This window comes from Schistocerca nitens, chromosome 4 (assembly GCF_023898315.1).
Source record: "Schistocerca nitens isolate TAMUIC-IGC-003100 chromosome 4, iqSchNite1.1, whole genome shotgun sequence".
Classification (NCBI taxonomy): Eukaryota; Metazoa; Arthropoda; class Insecta; order Orthoptera; family Acrididae; genus Schistocerca; species Schistocerca nitens.
In genome coordinates this window covers 295,222,495-295,240,593 of record NC_064617.1, presented here as the reverse complement: position 1 = coordinate 295,240,593, position 18,099 = coordinate 295,222,495, and the positions used below count along the sequence as shown (strand labels likewise).

The 18,099-nt window shown below is 43.8% G+C and overlaps 1 protein-coding gene across 1 annotated transcript in view; it reads right to left on the bottom strand.

The window, feature by feature from the left end:
• LOC126251520 (uncharacterized) overlaps positions 1-17,856 on the bottom strand; it is a 282,631-nt gene extending 264,775 nt beyond the window's left edge. Inside the window, exon 1 of the mRNA XM_049952002.1 lies at positions 17,520-17,856. The gene's annotated coding sequence lies outside the window, so the exon portion shown is untranslated. The remainder of the gene's footprint in view (positions 1-17,519) is intronic.
• Positions 17,857-18,099: the final 243 nt, after the last annotated feature.

Below are 18,099 nucleotides of genomic sequence, written 5' to 3'. Positions count from 1 at the left end.
GTTTACACCAGGTTTATTCTAATGATGAACAGAGTTTAGGAGAAGGGTGCGAAAGCCAACCAACCGTCAACGCTTTGATGTTACCGCCAGCAGACCGAACCGCAGCCGGCTCCGATTTGCCGCCCGTATACGCTAAACAAATCTCGGCCAGCGAAGCGGTTGGCTGTCGTTCGTTTGTTTTCGTGTAAACGCCTTAAGAAATTTATAGTGACTGCAGATCCATACATACACACACACACACACACACACACACACACACACACACTTGTCTGAAGAGCAGTAGTCACCATTACTTTGTCACTGTGACAGCTTGCACATCTGCACTGTATACTCACCTGCGCCATACTGTTCACGTAGTTTTTTAACCATTGGAGTCATGTGTTCGAGAGTAGTGAGATTCAAATGGCCATTCGGTCAAAGTAGTGTTCTCTGTGGTTTCTGCAGCTCATTTAAATTTAAGTGCTCAAGTGCTTGTTTTTGCCGCGCGCCGTTCGAGATTGGAACGGTAGAGAGACAGCTTGAAGGTGGTTCATTGAACCCTCTGCCAGGCACTTTATTGTAAATAGCAGAGTAATCACGTAGATGCAGATTTTTAGATCAGTGTCTAGAACTCTAGAGGGCCGCTTTGAACAGATCAATTCCCTACGCAATTTTCACTGAGTTGAACTGCAATTTTGTATCTAATGAATTCACTATAGCCGACGAATTCGTCGTGAGAAATTTAGCAACTGTAATGATATTTTAAAATTTTGTGTATCGTTTAATTTTTTTTACTCTCAGTTACAAACTTTTAAGAATATAGCTAGTTTCGATCTCCCTGGATCATCTTCAGAGTTATGTACTCGCGCAACGCAAGAAACCCGTCGTGTCTCCTTACACAAGTTACTATGATGTGTTACTAAATGTAAATCTGTTAATCTCATTCCACCCTTCTTACTCACCTTCCCTGCCTACTTTTCCCTCCCCCAATCGCCCCCCTCCATTTTCCCCTCGACCCTCCTCTTCTCCATTTTCGCCACTCAACCCACCCACCTTCCTTATTTAAAACGCAAACGAGAGATGCATACCACAGTTTTCTGATATTTAGTTCCGATGTAAACACGGACTGGTTGCTTTCACAGCCACATAGATCTCATATATAGAAGATAAAAGGAGATCTAAACTAGTCATACTGTTAAAGTAAGCCGGCCGTGGTGGCCAAGCGGTTAAAGGCGCTACAGTCTGGAACCGCGCGGCCGCTACGGTCGCAGGTTCGTATCCTGCCTCGGGCATGGATGTGTGTGGTGTCCTTAGGTTAGTTATGTTTAAGTAGTTCTAAGTTCTAGGGGACTGATGACCTTAGAAGTCCCATAGTGCTCAGAGCCATTTGCACCATTTTTTGTTAAAGTAAGCAAATGACAGTGAAAAATAATTTATATATAACATTTTTAATCAATTAGTCTTCGAGCAGATGTCAAATTATAAGCTTACTTTGTACAACATTGCAACGGAACAGGATAATGACATAAATTTTGGAGACATTTCTGCAAATCTGTTTTCATTGTTTCATTCATTTCCTACCCAATACCTTTTTTTCAAATTTCCTTACAAATTAAATGATTTCATTACTGCTAGTACTTTGATGTCGGCATCTTGCAGTCATGGTCTTGCCGGTAGTGTACTACATCACTATGTTTTATTAAAGTCCAGAGATGTGTGTGTGTGTGTGTGTGTGTGTGTGTGTGTATGTGCGCGCGCGCGTGTATACCGGTAAACCTCCTTATCCTCAACATACATTCTGCAGAACTGGACGATTCTCTCCAAAGGAATTTTCTGTTTTGACCTCTGTCTGCCAAAGTTATTTGCTTTAATTGCGCAGAGAGTTCCAGACAACAAAGCAACACTAATGAGAGGTTTTTTTTCTTCGGTTACTTGTTGTGGTGTCGCCTTGACGCAAAACACTTTTGTTATTTTTTCATTTATTTCCCACAGTAATCTCAGCGACACATATCGCCATCATCAGTAGATTCTTTGATTCTATAACGTACAGAAATAACATACTTGTAAAAATTGTAAAACTTTTTACATGTTTATTGTTTTGTTCCAGATATTACTTTCCGTGAATAATTTTGTAATACTTTAATTACTAGACGTCACAGCAAGGTTTTTACAGTTGTTGCCGCTGTTTGCAGCATATTTTTTGCATATTTTCGGCGTACATCATGTCATCTGCAACTGTATGACTGGCTCTTAGTTAACAAATACGAAAATGTGAACTTACGTATGTCAGTGTTACACAATTGGGATTGCGGTAGTGTTGTGGATTCAATTTTGGTGTGTACTAGGTTGTTACGTACTTTGTCATCCACTTACGTTGGTTGGACGCCTTGCAGCTACTTTTACACACAGAGGAACATAACTTTCGAACCTTGTTCGTAATCCAAAACATTACGCCATCTTGCTGTTCGCGTGTGTCCCGAGAAATGTATCGAATATTGCCAGAAGGTTACGAGAATTTTAACGGGAGTTCTGAGCGCTTCTGTTCCTTATTTATGTCTCTGAGTGTTATGGGGGAGTGGTCTGTGTGTGTGAGTTTTCTTGTTCTGTGTCCTGTGTCAGTTCTCTGAGAGCGGTAAAGAGTGCGTTGTTGTAAAGTTTAGCTCTTCTCAGATGTCCTTCGGGCTAATTTATGAGGGCAACACAATAATACGAATGGCCCGTTCCTCTCTCGTGTTTACTTTTTCTTTGTAGATTTCACCTTTTAACCACCCCAACTGGCAAAAATCTAAGGGGGTACGGTCTTGGGACCTTGGTGGCCAAGAAACGTGACTATTTCTGCCGACCCATCTTCCGAAGAATGTTATGTTTGGGTAACGTCTCACCTAGCAACTAGAATGTTCCGGGGCCCTGTCAAGCTGGAAGAAAATATCAATCCTTGTAGCCAAAGAAGTCCATTACAAGTACGCTTGAAGCCCGTCTAGATAACGGGGTCCTGTAAGATGGTGCTGTAAGAGAACGGACCTAACCGAACCCAAGAGCACCTCAGCAGAGTTACACATAGTATTGTCAAGGGAATAACTGCTTTGGAATCGCAGGTGGAATTTATAAAACTCATCTTTCAACTTAATCATTTGCCTTTGCTTAAAATCTTGTGTGTATAGGTGTTTGGGTTACATTCTAACAACTGTAGCTCTGTGAACACTTAAATTGGACATATGTTTTGTGGAATGCTTATTCGAATTAGTTTATACTACCATCTTCTAACTTATTCGCTATACTCCCTGAAACACTACATGCGTCAAAGAAAGATTCTACTTCACGTAGCACTTCATATAGAGCAGGTCATGGTATTTTTTTGCATAAGTACCAGGAATTTTACCTCCTTCTTGGGTAATTAAATGATTTACATTGTCTTTACCGTTAACTTAGGTTCATTGCCAGGAATGTTACCCGCTCTTGCAAACGCTCTGCATAAATGTCAAGCTGACCTTTACCAACAGGTCTGAGGCCAGTATCTTTTTTGCATGAGTATCAAGCTTTAAACTCGCAGCGCGTTTTGCACCAGCTGTTTCATTAACGCGAGGAAAATTGACAATGACTGAAGGCATTTTTGCCGGAATATTTACTTTAGATGCTCTTTCACCTTGATACATTCATATTTACTCCTCTCTTGTCCCGTTCGGAGCCTTGAGATGTGACGCTACAGGTATTTCACTCACCTGATAGCAGCCTTGAACCTGAAGAGGAAAAGAAATCAAGGCGAAACATGGAAGAAGTCACTTCCCAAAGTAAATCGATGGAATTGGGTAGCTACGGGAGCGCAGCAAAAGTTATTACGGCAAAGCCTAGATCACAGCATTAGCCTTAACATAGAGTTTGACGCTTATTTGAACACACACACACACACACACACACACACACACACACACACACACCGAGGGACCACCATCCTAGTCGACGAGACGTGAGCAGGATTTCGAAAAATTGAGACATGGGCAGGATTTACGAAAAATTTTCCCGTTTGCTTTGTATTAAAACAGGGGTTGATAGTTAGGAATATTAGATACTGTTCAAAGAAACAGATCTGTAGAGATTTATAAATGTGGGAATGAACTATATTACTGATCTGCGGTGAGGACATCGTCTTGCGACAAGGATGCAACTGAGAAGAGACCCGGATTGTTACATAATAATCACGTCAGCCTTGTACAGTTATTTACAGACATTAAATTAATATCTGTCTCCGCAGCCGAGGTAACTAATGCCCTCAAGTACTGTGGCGCCGAGTCTAAAGGTATTCGTCATGATGGAATATTTGGCTGGCAAAATTGTTGTTCTACTGACAACATTCAGCTGGATGGCACACGGAAATATAAAATCAAATTGACCGACACTCAACTTCATGCGAAGTGTGTAGTCTTGAAGTTAATGTGGCGCACATATATCTACGCAAGAGAACCATTACCATTAAGAACTGGGCGAGGTAAAGTCTCTATCACCACGAGAACCGCCATAGTGTCGACCAAGTTTTGCGGCCAGACTGGAACTGGTTGCTGATCTGAGCACAATGCCTTTGTGAGGCTTGTCGGAGATTTTACATTTTTCCTCGACAAATGCAAGACCACTATTGTAAAGGTATTTTTCAACTGTTTGTCCTTGCAACATTGCAGTTTCAAATTTTGTCTAGGAGCCAAGTACGGAACGCCAGTGCACAATTACCTGCGAGTGACGGTAAGTGGAGGGTAAAAGCTGAAAATGAAGACGAAGATTCACATTTAGACAGTAACAAAATCACCTGACGCAGTAAGAAAGTTGAGAAAAACTGGCAAAAGAACAAAGAAAAAAACTCCAAATGCAGACGGTATCGAGACTTCATATGAAAGTGCAAAAGAAATAAAGTTTTTCTGGTATATTTTTTAATAAAAATGAAGAAAATGGTACTTTTTTCCATTTCAAGTCTTACTATGGTCTGAAGGTAGCAGGTGTAAAATACAGGGACCGAAAGGCTATATACAACTTGTACAGAAACCGGAAGACAGGCATAAGAGTCGAGGGGCATGAAAGAGAAACAGTGATTGAGAAGGGAGTGAAACAGCTCTGTAGCTTATCCCCGATGTTATTCAATCTGTACACTGAGCAAGTGGTAAAATAAACCAAAGAAAAATTTGCAGAAGGTATTAAAGTTCAGAGAGAAGAAATGAAAGCTTTGAGGTTTGTCGATGACATTGTAATTCCGTCAGAGACAGCAAAGGAATTGGAAGAGCAGTTGAATGGAAAGGACAGTGTCTTGAAAGGAGGATATAAGGTGAACATCAACAAAAGCAAAACGAGGATAATGGAATGTAGTCGAATTAAATCAGGTTATGCCGTGGGAATTATATTAGGAGACGAAACACTGAGAGTAACAGGTCAGTTTTGCTATTTGGGCAGAAAAATAACTTACAAAGTGGAGAAGATATAGAACGTAGATCAGCAATGGCAAGAAACTCGTTTCTGAAGAAGAAATTTGTTAACATCGAATGTTGATTTAAATGTTAGGAAGTCTTTTCTGAAAGTATTTATATGGAGTGTAGCTGTATACGAAAGTGAAACATGGACGAGAAACAGTTAAGAGAAGAAGAGAATAGAAGCTTTCGAAACGCGATGCAACAGAAGTATGCTAAATATTAGGTGGGTAAATAAAGAGGAGGTACTGAATAGAACTGGAGAGAAAAGAAATATGAGGCGCAACTGAGTACAAGAATGGATCAGTTAACAGGACGCATACTGACACATCAAAGGATCACGAATGTAGTACTTGAGGAAAGTGTGGTGAGTAAAAATTGTAGAGGGAGACCAAGACGTGGATACATAAAGTAGATTCAGAAGGATGCAGCCTGCAGTAGTCATTCAGAACGTGATTAAGTCACTTTCACATAGAACAAATTCAGATACGCAAGGACTTCAGAAAGAAAGTTACACATCCCGTCCCGCCTGCGGGAAGACTATTACGCTTACAGAATGAGATTTCCACACTGCAGCGGAGTGTGCGCTGATATGAAACTTCCTGGCAGATTAAAACTGTGTACCAGATCCAAGACTCGAACTCGTGACCTTTGCCTTTCGCGGGCAAGTGCTCTACCATCTGAGCTACCCAAGCACGACTCACGCCCCGTCCTCACAGCTTTACTTCTGCCAGTTTTGGTCTGCCAGGAAGTTTCACTATTACGCTTCGTCAGAAGAGAGTAAATGTTCTGGGTGTCCTGCAAACACAGCTCTGTCGCGGTACTAACAACAGGTACATCACAATGCGTGAATGAAGTGGCGTCCAATGCTGGAGAATGATTAGAATTGAAAGTCTCCTCGACAACGAGGTGATTAGTGACAGCCGGCCCTGTAGCCGAGCGGTTCTAGGCGCTTGAGTCCGGAACTGCGCTGCTGCTACGGTCGCAGGTTCGAATCCTGGGTGTGTGTGATGTCCTTAGGTTAGTGAGGATTAAGTAGTTCCAAGTCTAGGGGACTGGTGACCTCAGATGTTAAGTCCCATAGTACTTAGAGCCATTTAAACCATCATTAGAGACAGATAAGATCGAGTTAGGGAAGGATGAGGAAGGAAATTGGCCGTGCCCTTTCAAAGAAACCATCCTAGCAGCTGCATTAAGGGATTTAGGGTAAGCACGGGAAACCTAAATCTGGATAGCCGGACTGGGATATGAACTGTCGTCGTTCCGAATGCGAGTTCAGTGCGTTAACCATTGCCACACATCTCTCGATCTCAACGCTGAAGTACGCAGGGCAATTCGATTCTTGTGGGGAATGTGGTGTCACCGCCAGACACCACACTTGCTAGGTGGTAGCTTTAAATCGGCCGCGGTCCATTAGTATACGTCGGACCCGCGTGTCGCCACTGTCAGTAATTGCAGACCGAGCGCCACCACACGGCAGGTCTAGAGAGACGTCCTGGCACTCGCCCAGTTGTACAGCCGACGTTCATAGCAATGGTTCACTGACAAATACGCTCTCATTTGCCGAGACGATAGTTAGCATAGCCTTCAGCTACATTTGCTACGACCTAGCAAGGCGCCGTATTCAATTGATATTGAGATTCTATTAATGTATCATCAAGAGCGATGTTCTACAAATGTGGATTAAAGTTAAGTATTCCAGAAGCTACGTACTTTTCTTTAGAGCATTCATTACGTATCCTGTTTCAGACCTCACGCCAGCCTGCGCGAGTTTAAGCGCGTGCCTTTAGGCTTCCTCTTATTGTGTCTAGGCTGTCTTGTCTAGACACAACAGGGAAAATGTCTAAATTGCACACAGACTGGCCGTGAAATTCTGGCGGTATATGGACCAAACATTGTACAATGTCGCACTCAGCAATAGTGAACTGATGCCAACAATTCGACGAATAGTGCATATACGAGGTCTGTTGAAAAAATTCCGGAACACGTAATTTCGCGCCAGTGGTGTGCTGGAGCGAAATGCGGTTGGCATCCCTGCACACTCCTGTGTTTAATGTATAACTGCCGGAAGTTCCACTGTTTTATGTCTGTTAGTTATTGTTCAATGCTGTATCGAGTAAAACGCTGTGTCGCACTGTTTTCGAATTTCGGGATGGCAGAGAGAGGAGCAACGCATCTGCATTAAATTTTGCGTGAAACTCAAGAAAACCTTTACAGAGACCCGCCAAATGATGCAGGGAGCCTACGGTGATGAGTGCTTAACGGGGGTAGGACGTCAAACGGGCCGACTTGGAGCAGGAGAGAGACCACAGGACATTTTAATTTCTACTGTCTATACTTTTACAAATAAATTCTTAAAACTTTGTCACCATGACCAGGAAGGATTGAGGACTCACATTGATAGCAGTGGAATTTCAAAAACGTAGCAAAATACCTTTTTTCACATGTGAAATTTCATCATTTTTTCACTTATTACTGGCTGCATTTATTGCTATAGGTACACTTTTCTTCCTAAGTAAGAGAGATGCATCGATGAATTTTTCATAGCATACAAACAGTAGTTACAGGTGTATGAAACTCTAGAATTTTCCAAATCTATTAAAAAACTGTGGAAAAAATTGAGATAATTAACTGTAAAACTTCATTTTTTTCTAAACATTAAGTTTAAAATGTAACAGTTCATTCATTTTTTCATAAATTAAATAACATCTAGAGTTCATACACCTGTAACTATGGTTTGTATGCTGTGCAAAAGTCATCGAAAATCTCTCTTACATAGGAAGAAAAGTGTACCTATAGCAACAAATGCTGTCAGTAGTAAGTGAAAAAATTATGAAATTTCACATGTAAAAAAAAGTGTTTTGTTACGTTTTTGAGCTTCCACTGCTATGAGTATAAGAATCCTGAATCCTTCCTGGTCATGCTATTAAAGTTTTATGAATTTATTTGTAAAAGTATAGACAGTGGAAATTAAAATCTCCTGTGGTGCCTCTCCTGCTCCAAGTCGGCCCGTTTGACGTCCTACCCCCCTTAAGCCGCACTCGGTGTTACGAATGGTTCACACGGTTTAAAAATGGCCAGACGGACGTTAACGATGACCCTCGAGGACACCCCTCAACGTCTACCGACGACGCTCGTGTCAAGAACGTCAACTTTAAATTATGCGTGCCAATCGAAGGTTCAAAAATGGTTCAAATGGCTCTGAGCACTATGGGACTCAACATCTTAGGTCATAAGTCCCCTAGAACTTAGAACTACTTAAACCTAACTAACCTAAGGACATCACACACACCCATGCCCGAGGCAGGATTCGAACCTGCGACCGTAGCAGTCCCGCGGTTCCGGACTGCAGCGCCAGAACCGCTAGACCACGCCAATCGAAGGCTGACTGTCTAAGAGATTGCAGAATAACGTAACATTTCAGTTGGATCCTGACATGAAATCCTTATACAGCGTCTTGCAATGCATCGTGTTGCCGCCAAGTTCGTCCCACGGCTCTTGAGTGATGACAGAAAGACCTTCGCAAATTGGAAATTTGTGGTAAGATTTTACGGGACCAAACTGCTTAGGTCATCGGTCACTAAGCTTACACACTACTTAATCTAACTTAAACTATCTTACGCTAAGAACAACACCACACCCATGCCCGAGGGAGGACTCTAACCTCCGACGTGGTCGGCCGCGCGGACCGTGACGAGACGCCCAAGACCGCGCGGCAGCCCTAGACTGCGCGGCAGACTTTCGCCTCGCAGTCTGTGAAGACCTTTGGGATCGCGCAAATGAGAACGAGATGTTCCTTAAGAGAATCGTAACTGTTAATGAGACGTGGGTCTACGATTATGACCTTAAGACCAAGCTTCAATCTTCAAAGATATGGTTCAAATGGTTCTGAGCACTATGGGACTCAACATGTGAGGTCATCATTCCCCTATAACTTAGAACTACGTAAACCTAACTAATCTAAGGACATCACATACATCCATGCCCGAGGCAGGATTCGAACCTGCGACTGTAGCGGTCGCGCGTTTCCAGACTGAAGTACCTAGAACCGCTCGGCCAAACAGGCCGGCTTTAATCTTCAAACGGGTCGAGAAAGTTTCTCCAAGATAAAAAAAAAAAAAAAAAAAGATCGTCGGTTAAGGTCAAATGTCTAAGCCATGCTGACAGTTTTCTTTGAGTTTGAAAGATTAGTTCATCACGGGTTCGATCCAGTGTGGCAAACTGTTAATTGATGGTACTATCTGGACGTGCTGCAATGCCTGCGGGTAGGAAACGGTCTGAAATGTGGCGAGACAATTCACGGCTCTTGCATCACGATAACGCACCTGCACATTCATTCCTGTTGGTGCGTGACTATCGCGCAAAATTCGAAATCATTGTGCAGCCTCATCCTTCGTAGTTTCTGGACCTGGCTTCTGCGGACTTTTTATTATTTCCAAAGTTGAAAACCCCACTGAAAGGACGAAGATTTGCAACGATAGACGAAATAAAAGAAAATTCGCAGAGGACGCCTCGCGCGCTCCAGCAAGAGGCGTAGCAAGACTGTTCTGGAAGTGGAAACGGCGCTGGGGAGCGGTGTATCTATTGTGGAGGAGAATATTTCGAAGGTGACCATGCACAATAAGTAAAGGATAAGCGTAGAAAAATTTTGTGGACGAAGTTCCGGAATTTTTTGGACATGACCTCGTACCTCGGTGATGCTGATCCGCCATACAGTCCAGATAATACATCATGCTGTTTACATATTTTCGGCAAGTTGGAAGAACATCAGGTGGAAGGGGAGGGGGGTGGGGGCGAGATTGTCCAACGACGAGGACGATCACACAATGGCTCTCGAATGGCTCCGTGATTAAGGAACGGATTTCTATCACCGAGGGACTGAGCGATTGACAGAAGTTCCGAGACTTATTTACAGGACATTGTGACTGTGTTGAAAATCACTGTCATCACTATGGTTCAAATGGCTCTGAGCACTATGGGACTTAACATCTGTGGTCATCAGTCCCCTAGAACTTAGAACTACTTAAACCTAACTAACCTAAGGACATCACACACATCCATGCCCGAGGCGGCATTCGAGCGTGCGACCGTAGCAGTCACGCGATTCCAGACTGAAGCGCCTAGAACCGCACGGCCACACCGGCCGGCGTCATCACTATCGCCACATTGAAGTCTAGTGCAGCAGTCAACAAAAATTAGTCAGCCTGTCGTCATAACGTACAACTTACTTTTTGAAGTTCTCTCGTAACAGACATGAAGATCTGATTTTAGGAAAAATTTATATCCTGTGGCAATTGTTTCAATTCTAATGCTTAACTTCTTTTTACACCCAAAAGTACTGCAATAGATATACAAAGATAGTACAAGGGAAATGTCCGGTATAAAGAATTGTTATATTCCCATGGATACAAAATGTACACTGTAATTGACTCCCTTTTATTACATTATTACTTTCAATTCTTTGATAATAGATCTATACCTAATAGGCCGGCCGCGGTGGCTGAGCGGTTCTAGGCGCTTCTGTCCGGAACCGCGCGACTGCTTCGGTCGCAGGTTCGAATCCCGCCTCTGGCATGAATGTGTGTGATGACCTTAGGTTAGTTAGGTTTAAGTAGTTCTAAGTTCTATGGGACTGATGACCTCAGATGTTAAGTCCCATAGTGCTCAGAGCCGTTTGAACCATATATACCTAATACCTCCCAGGACGCCTGAATAAACGACTAGATAATGGCCTTCGAGCGTATCCGTGACAGTGCTGTAGGTATGGAATGAGTTAGAAAGTTCGGGTCTGGAGCGAAGTCGACATAAAAGTTTTCTGGGCGTGGCAGAGCATCGTATTTTTTTCTTTTGTTTTAAGTTGCAGAGTCCAACATAATGTATAGCTTTTCGAAATAACAATCTGCATGCTGTCATAAAACGGCATCTGTGAAGCAATGCTTTGTGGACAATAGCATTCTTGAAACGGACTGGCCTATGCAGAGTAGAGTGCGTGAGCAGACACAGTCTTCCACCTGGATTCGAACCTGCCTACTTCCGAGTCGAGCCGAGTACACAAACCTTTGTCGCGAACCAATCTATTAGTGAAAACCGTATCACAATCACTACAGTTGTTTTTGAGATTAGCCTTCACATACGGGCAGAAAAACATGGTGGGGAGCTGTAATTTATAATATGTATAGATATTTACTGGTGTAGCGTGGGGGAACAGTTACTTGTAGAAGCCTCTGTCAGAACCGTAATTGACATGGTCTTACATTCATCACTCTTACACGAACTGGGATTACGTCACAGCAGGATTTTTGCTGACATTTTGAGTGTAGATTAACGCAGGATAATTTGTGTATATCTTCGAGCGTCTACGTATTTAAAGTATTCAACACACTTTTTACCCGCCTCTGACGTGAGTTGATATCGCTAACGCACGGCTTTGCAGTGGCGCTTGACATGGCGGTAGGCCGGTTTGCATACTGGCGATGCATGAAATTTTCACTGCCAGTATTGGTAACAAGGGGAGGAGATAATGGTGGCGCTCATTTTCCGATCACCTGTCTTTGCGCCAATGTCCTGGATTAAATCCCAAACATCTCCGCAGTGCCGGCCGTAGTGGCCGAGCGGTTCTAGGTCACAGGTTCGAATCCTGCCTCGGGTATGGATGTGTGTGCTGTCCTTAGGTTAGTTAGGTTTAAGTAGTTCTAAGTTCTAGGGGACTGATGACCTCAGAAGTTAAGTCCCATAGTGCTCAAAGCCATTTGAACCATCTCCGCAGTGTCACATAAACTGAGGGCATGTAACACTGACGTTGGTGATCCGTCCGTTGGATTGGGACGTTAAGGTCTGTAGTTGTGGTTGATATGGGAGGGGGGGAAGAGACCAAACAGCGAGGCCATCGGTCTCATCGGATTAGGGAAGGATGGGAAAGGAGGTCGGCCGTGTTGTTTCAAAGGAACCATCCCGGAATTTGCCTGAAGCAATTTAGGGAAATCACGAAAAACCTAAATCAGGATGGCCGGACGAGGGATTGAACCGTCGTCCTCCCGAATGAGAGTCCAGTGTGCTAACCACTGCGCCACCTCGCTCGGCAAGGTCTGTGGTCCCCCTGCTGCTGTTCAAGAGGATAAGGCTATGTGCTGGCACCGGGTTTTACTGTCTTCCTTCTCACATCGTCATGATCACGTTTATCATCATCACCACATGAGAGGCAATCAAATGAAAACCGAACATCCGACACAACGGGACCATGCAAAAAGTAATCATCACACTCGTTGAGACATTTATACCAAGAGAAACGAGACGATCGATTCGTAGAACGTGGTCGGCCGCTGAGGATTCCACAACCGCACCCACTCTTTATACTTCCTCGTCCGACTGACACCGTCGTCTACGCATGTCTTTCGTCAGGTCGTCAACGACGTGAAAATCTCACGGGGAATGATCTGAGCTGTACGGAGGATGTTGCAGTGTTTCCCAACCAAATCACTGAGGCATAGCGTTCGTGCTATTGGCATTCTGGGGACGGACGTTATCGGCCAATAAGGTGAATCCGTCTGACAGCATTCCTGGGCGTTTTGACTTTATGTCGCGTTGCAGTTTCTGCAAAGTGTCTTCATAGTGCTGCGCATTGATTGTGGTTCTAAGCTCTAAGAATTCGACGAGCAGAGGACCCCTGCAGTCGAAGAAGGTCATCATGACCCTATGTGGTGCCACCATTTCGAGCCCGAGAGCAAACGACAAAGCCAACAGTGGAAACGTCTCACATCTCTCCCGCCGAAGAAGTCCAAAGCTGTTCACACAAGTTCTGCTAAGTTGCACGAAACTCGCCCCCCACAGTGGCGAATCTGGTGAAGGCTATGCTGCAGCGATTTGGTTGGGAAACACTGCAACGTTCTCCTTACAGCCCGTATTTTCGCATCTTTGGTGACCTGAAGAAAGATATGCGTAGACGGCGGTTTCAGTCGAGCGAGGAAGGCGCGGCTGAGAATCCGTCAGCGGCCAACCACGTTCTACGAAACGGGGCTCCATCGTCTGGTTTCCCAGTGGGATAAATGTCTTAACGCATCTGGTGATTTCTTCTGAATGGAACAATTCAAGGTCCCATTGTGGCAGGTGTGCGGTTTTCATCTGAGTGCCCCTTATTTTAATACAAACCTAACACTATATATGCGTCCAGTACACTCACCATAAATACACATACGGCACAACTCTCATATATTTGCAAGAAAAGAGGCAAATGTGAGGGTGGAGGAAAATTCTTTCCGCCAGGTGGCTCAAAACACACCTAGGGATACCCCAGCCAACAATGCCATGCAAAATTTAATTTAATCTGACATAATTTTGATGATGTCTTGGCATTTCAGAAGCCTTTTGATTTCCTGTGTTAAACCTGTGTGAGTAATTTTGAGGTTAAGTGGTGAGCAACTAAACAAATCCATTTATCCACTGTATTTTCGCGTATGGAAATATATAAATTGCATTTACTCAGTTGCACAAAGTTGTCCTTATGACTTTAGTGGCACCTGAGGGTAGACAAGTCAACAATGTTGATGAGGTTACATATGTGTGCTTTCGGTGTACACTTTCGACAGGCGTGTTTAATATAACTACCCTCGCACTCCTTAGAGCGAAATTCTGTTGGATGTTATGACATCTACAAAGCTTACTTTCCGTCACTGTACATGTTCTATCATTTTTATCGCCCTTAGGAGCACAGGAGAAATTCATTTCGAAAGAATTATAATGACTTGTTCCATACGTTTATCCGTCAGGTTAACATCTTCCATGTATTCGTAATGAATAGCGCGAGAGAGATTCTTCAAAAATAAAAGACTCGGACATATGAAAAATATCCTCGTAGACTATTTTGCGTGAAATACAGCTCTCACAATCACTTGAACTTTAGGAACGTGCGGTGTCAGAGTTTAACACAGAATAACGTCCTTTCCCTTTAACATCCGCACAGCTTGAATGGGAAAACACCTTTTATACTCGCATTCTGCTTAAAGAAATTGGCCGAATGAAATTTACGTCGTTTTATTCGCGTAAAGTATCATTTATCTGAGGCACACGGTAGCCTGCCCAGGTGAGCAAATGGCCAAGACAGGACATTTCGGTACGTGGCGTGAAAAATTGGTTGCAGTGTTCTGCTATGACTGAGCGCTTTCTTCACCTCTCTTCACACAATTCCAAGCAGTCCCCTGGCGGTCATTATCTCCAGTTTCAGGCTTCAGTAATCACATTGCCACTCCAGCGGAAGTACAGTAAACACAGTGTTTCACGAGTAACAGTATTTATTTGAAGAGCAGAGCAGTTTTTGTACGCATGGAATGAAAACCGACTCAATATTATCCGTTACCGAGCGACGTGTTGCTATGATTAACACGCTACTATTCGGGGGGAAGGGGGGGGGGGGGGCTGGTAGGTCGAAGTTCACATCTCTTTCCGTCTCACATTAATTAACACTTGAAAATAAAGAATTATTACAAGTATTATTCATCTTCAGTAATGGTACTTATTGCAAGAAATTCCGTATCATTTCTCAAAAACAGCACTTGGTGGAACTGCTAATTACTTTCCTCATTTCCTCACTCGTCTCCGTAATGCGACAAATATTCTACCAACACTTGTTTCATAAGAGATTTTGAAATAAACAAGACAACACAATATTCACTACCCACTGAAATAACTATTGCTACCTTATACAGGGTGTTACAAAAAGGTACGGCCAAACTTTCAGGAAACATTCCTCACACACAAATAAAGAAACGATGTTATGTGGACATATGTCCGGAAACGCTTAATTTCCATGTTAGAGCTCGTTTTAGTTTCGTCAGTATGTACTGTACTTCCTGTGCTGCTGGAACATGTGCCTTTACAAGTACGACGCAACATGTGGTTCATGCACGATGGAGCTCCTGCACATTTCGGTCGAAGGGTTCGTACGCTTCTCAATAACAGATTCGGTGACCGATGGATTGGTAGAGGCGGAGCAATTCCATGGCCTCCACGCTCTCCTGACCTCAACCCTCTTCACTTTCATTTATGGGGGCATTTGAAAGCTCTTGTCTACGCAACACCGGTACCAGATGTAGAGACTCTTCGTGCTCGTATTGTGGACGGCTGTGATACAATACGCCATTCTCGCCATTCTCCAGGGCTGCATTAGCGCATCAGGGATTCCATGCGACGGAGGGTGGATGCATGTATCCTCGCTAACGGAGGACATTTTGAACATTTCCTGTAACAAAGTGTTTGAAGTCACGCTGGTACGTTATGTTGCTGTGTGTTTCCATTCCACGATTAATGTGATTTGAAGAGAAGTAATAAAATGAGCTCTAACATGGAAAGTAAGCGTTTCCGGACACATGTCCACATAACATATTTTCTTTCTTTGTGTGTGAGGAATGTTTCCCGAAAGTTTGGCCGTACCTTTTTGTAACACCCTGTATATAATAATGCTGTTGTAACGTTGACAGAGGGCGGGCACAAGACACCAGCGACCCCAAGTCTTCCAACAGCTACCGATTCAAAACTACGGAATCCAACGATCAAGAAAAGTTCAACATATCTGCTGTAGAATGGTATAGCACAAAGGCCATAGTAGCTTCGTTCCCCACTCCTGGTGCTCCATCTCTGATGACCCCGACATAGAAGAATGTCTTAACCTTTTCTTCAGGTCAATGGAGGAACTGTGCAGCGCCCTCGTCAGCCACAGGTATTCGAGAAGACCGGGTGGGGGTTCCACCGCGTCAGATGTTGGGCGCGGTCTCGGGTCCTCAAACGATGACGCATCTTCACCCAGTTTCGTGCCGGTGTATGGGCGATTCCCAGTTCCGCGTTCTAGCTAGACCTTTCATCCGGTAGAACGTGGCGGTGCTGTACCGGCTACGTTATTGCGCTTTCTGACGAATATTTGGCTTAGAAGGCTCCCTTGGATCAGTATGGAAGATTGTGCCGAAAGGAAGTTATTTGCCATAAAAAGTTGACTAAAAGGCACTACACGAATTGTACTGATTGAGAGGTGATGCGAACAGTTATGATGGCGTCTATAGTTACTGCAGGGACAAATCTGGCTACTAAACATTTCGGTCATTATGTAATCATGTATCAAGACTTCTGCTAAGCAACACTGTAAGAGTACCGCTAAGTCATTCTGCGGATTCCTAAAGCTCGTTGCATTAACAGGAAAATTTGCTACTGGATAGTCCTGTATTGCATTTATTTGCTCGAAGAATCCCTAAAGAATAAGAAAGAGCAAGGCATAATTATATGGTTTTTTTTTTGGGCCAATCTAGCCAAGATATTTGCTGCAGTGTTTCTCTGCCGCGTACTTGAAACTTAAAATATAGTGTAAAATGTTACTTTCGAACAAAATTGCTGAATGCAATGATCGGGGTACTAGCAAAAGTTACAGACAGCATAGTAGCAAAACATGAAAGTTTAGTCGTAAGTTCAGGAGTGCCGACAAATGTACAAGCCAGCGTTACAGACAAAACACGAACTCATTCGGACAGATTGGGAGAAAGGATTGGCGGATGTTATAGTATTATTCCGATTTAAAGCCCTCTACCTAACACCAGTACAAGTCCTGTGTAAGACTACCGCCCTACAATGCTCAATAACAACTTTCAGAACGAGTTAATTTAACGAAGTTGCCACTGAATTCATTTTCAGGGCATAGTAAATATTTCATCATAGAATGTGCCGGAAAAGGGATGGCACGCTGGACCCCTAACCAGGAGATCGTATTTCGAAACCGTAGTTTGAAAACAGTGGTTCAAGATTTCTATGTTTTCGCTCTATAGTAAATCTGTCAGATTCAGCGGTTCTTTTTATCACGAGAATATAGCCGGTTCCTGCCCTCCTCGTTAGTGACGAGGTAATGTACCATCTCTCAAGACAGCTGCCGGTCAAACTTTTTGCACTAAGAATCAATGAAACACCTCTGTTTTACGAACGTTCCAAAAGAATGTGAAATATCTATATATGGAAAATACACATATATTACGTTAAGAAGAATCAGTTATAGCAAAAGACATTAATATTATGCAGAAAGAGGTTGTGTAGGCAACCACCTTGGTGTTTCTTTACTGGTCTGCTTACCTCACAGATGTCCTACAGGGATATCGCCCTTTCCGTCCAAGTTCGCGGGCAACAACTGGAATGTTTCACACGCTCCGGACTGTAAGACAAAGACGAAACACCTCCGATTTCGGCTGCGAAAGGCAGTTGGTGTTTCTACCGTTCATGCGAATCACCAGGCACGCACAATACCCGTTACGACCGAAGCTGCCACACACTTTGCTGGCGTGAGTTCCCAGCACCGTATAACCGCCGACGCACTCTTGATATTTTCTGCTGGCAGACGGAAACGGATTCCTTGCAGACGTAGCGCGCACAGTGTACACGAGAACGCACACGCTGCTGAACTGAGCGTCACTCGTCAGCAAACTCCAGTAGCTGCAGAGAGCTGCCGCGGCGAGTGCCGTGAAGATGGCAGCACCGTGCAGTCAGAAGGTATGGGCGCGACACGCAGCGCGTGGGCTGCCCGCGTTGAGAATCGTAACACGACAATGGTCCACGTGCGTGGGTACAACTGCCTTCGCTGCACTTAACGCATTCTTGTAAGCTCAATTAAAAAGTAGTAACGTAATCGTGCACACGACTGCTGAATGGATCCTAT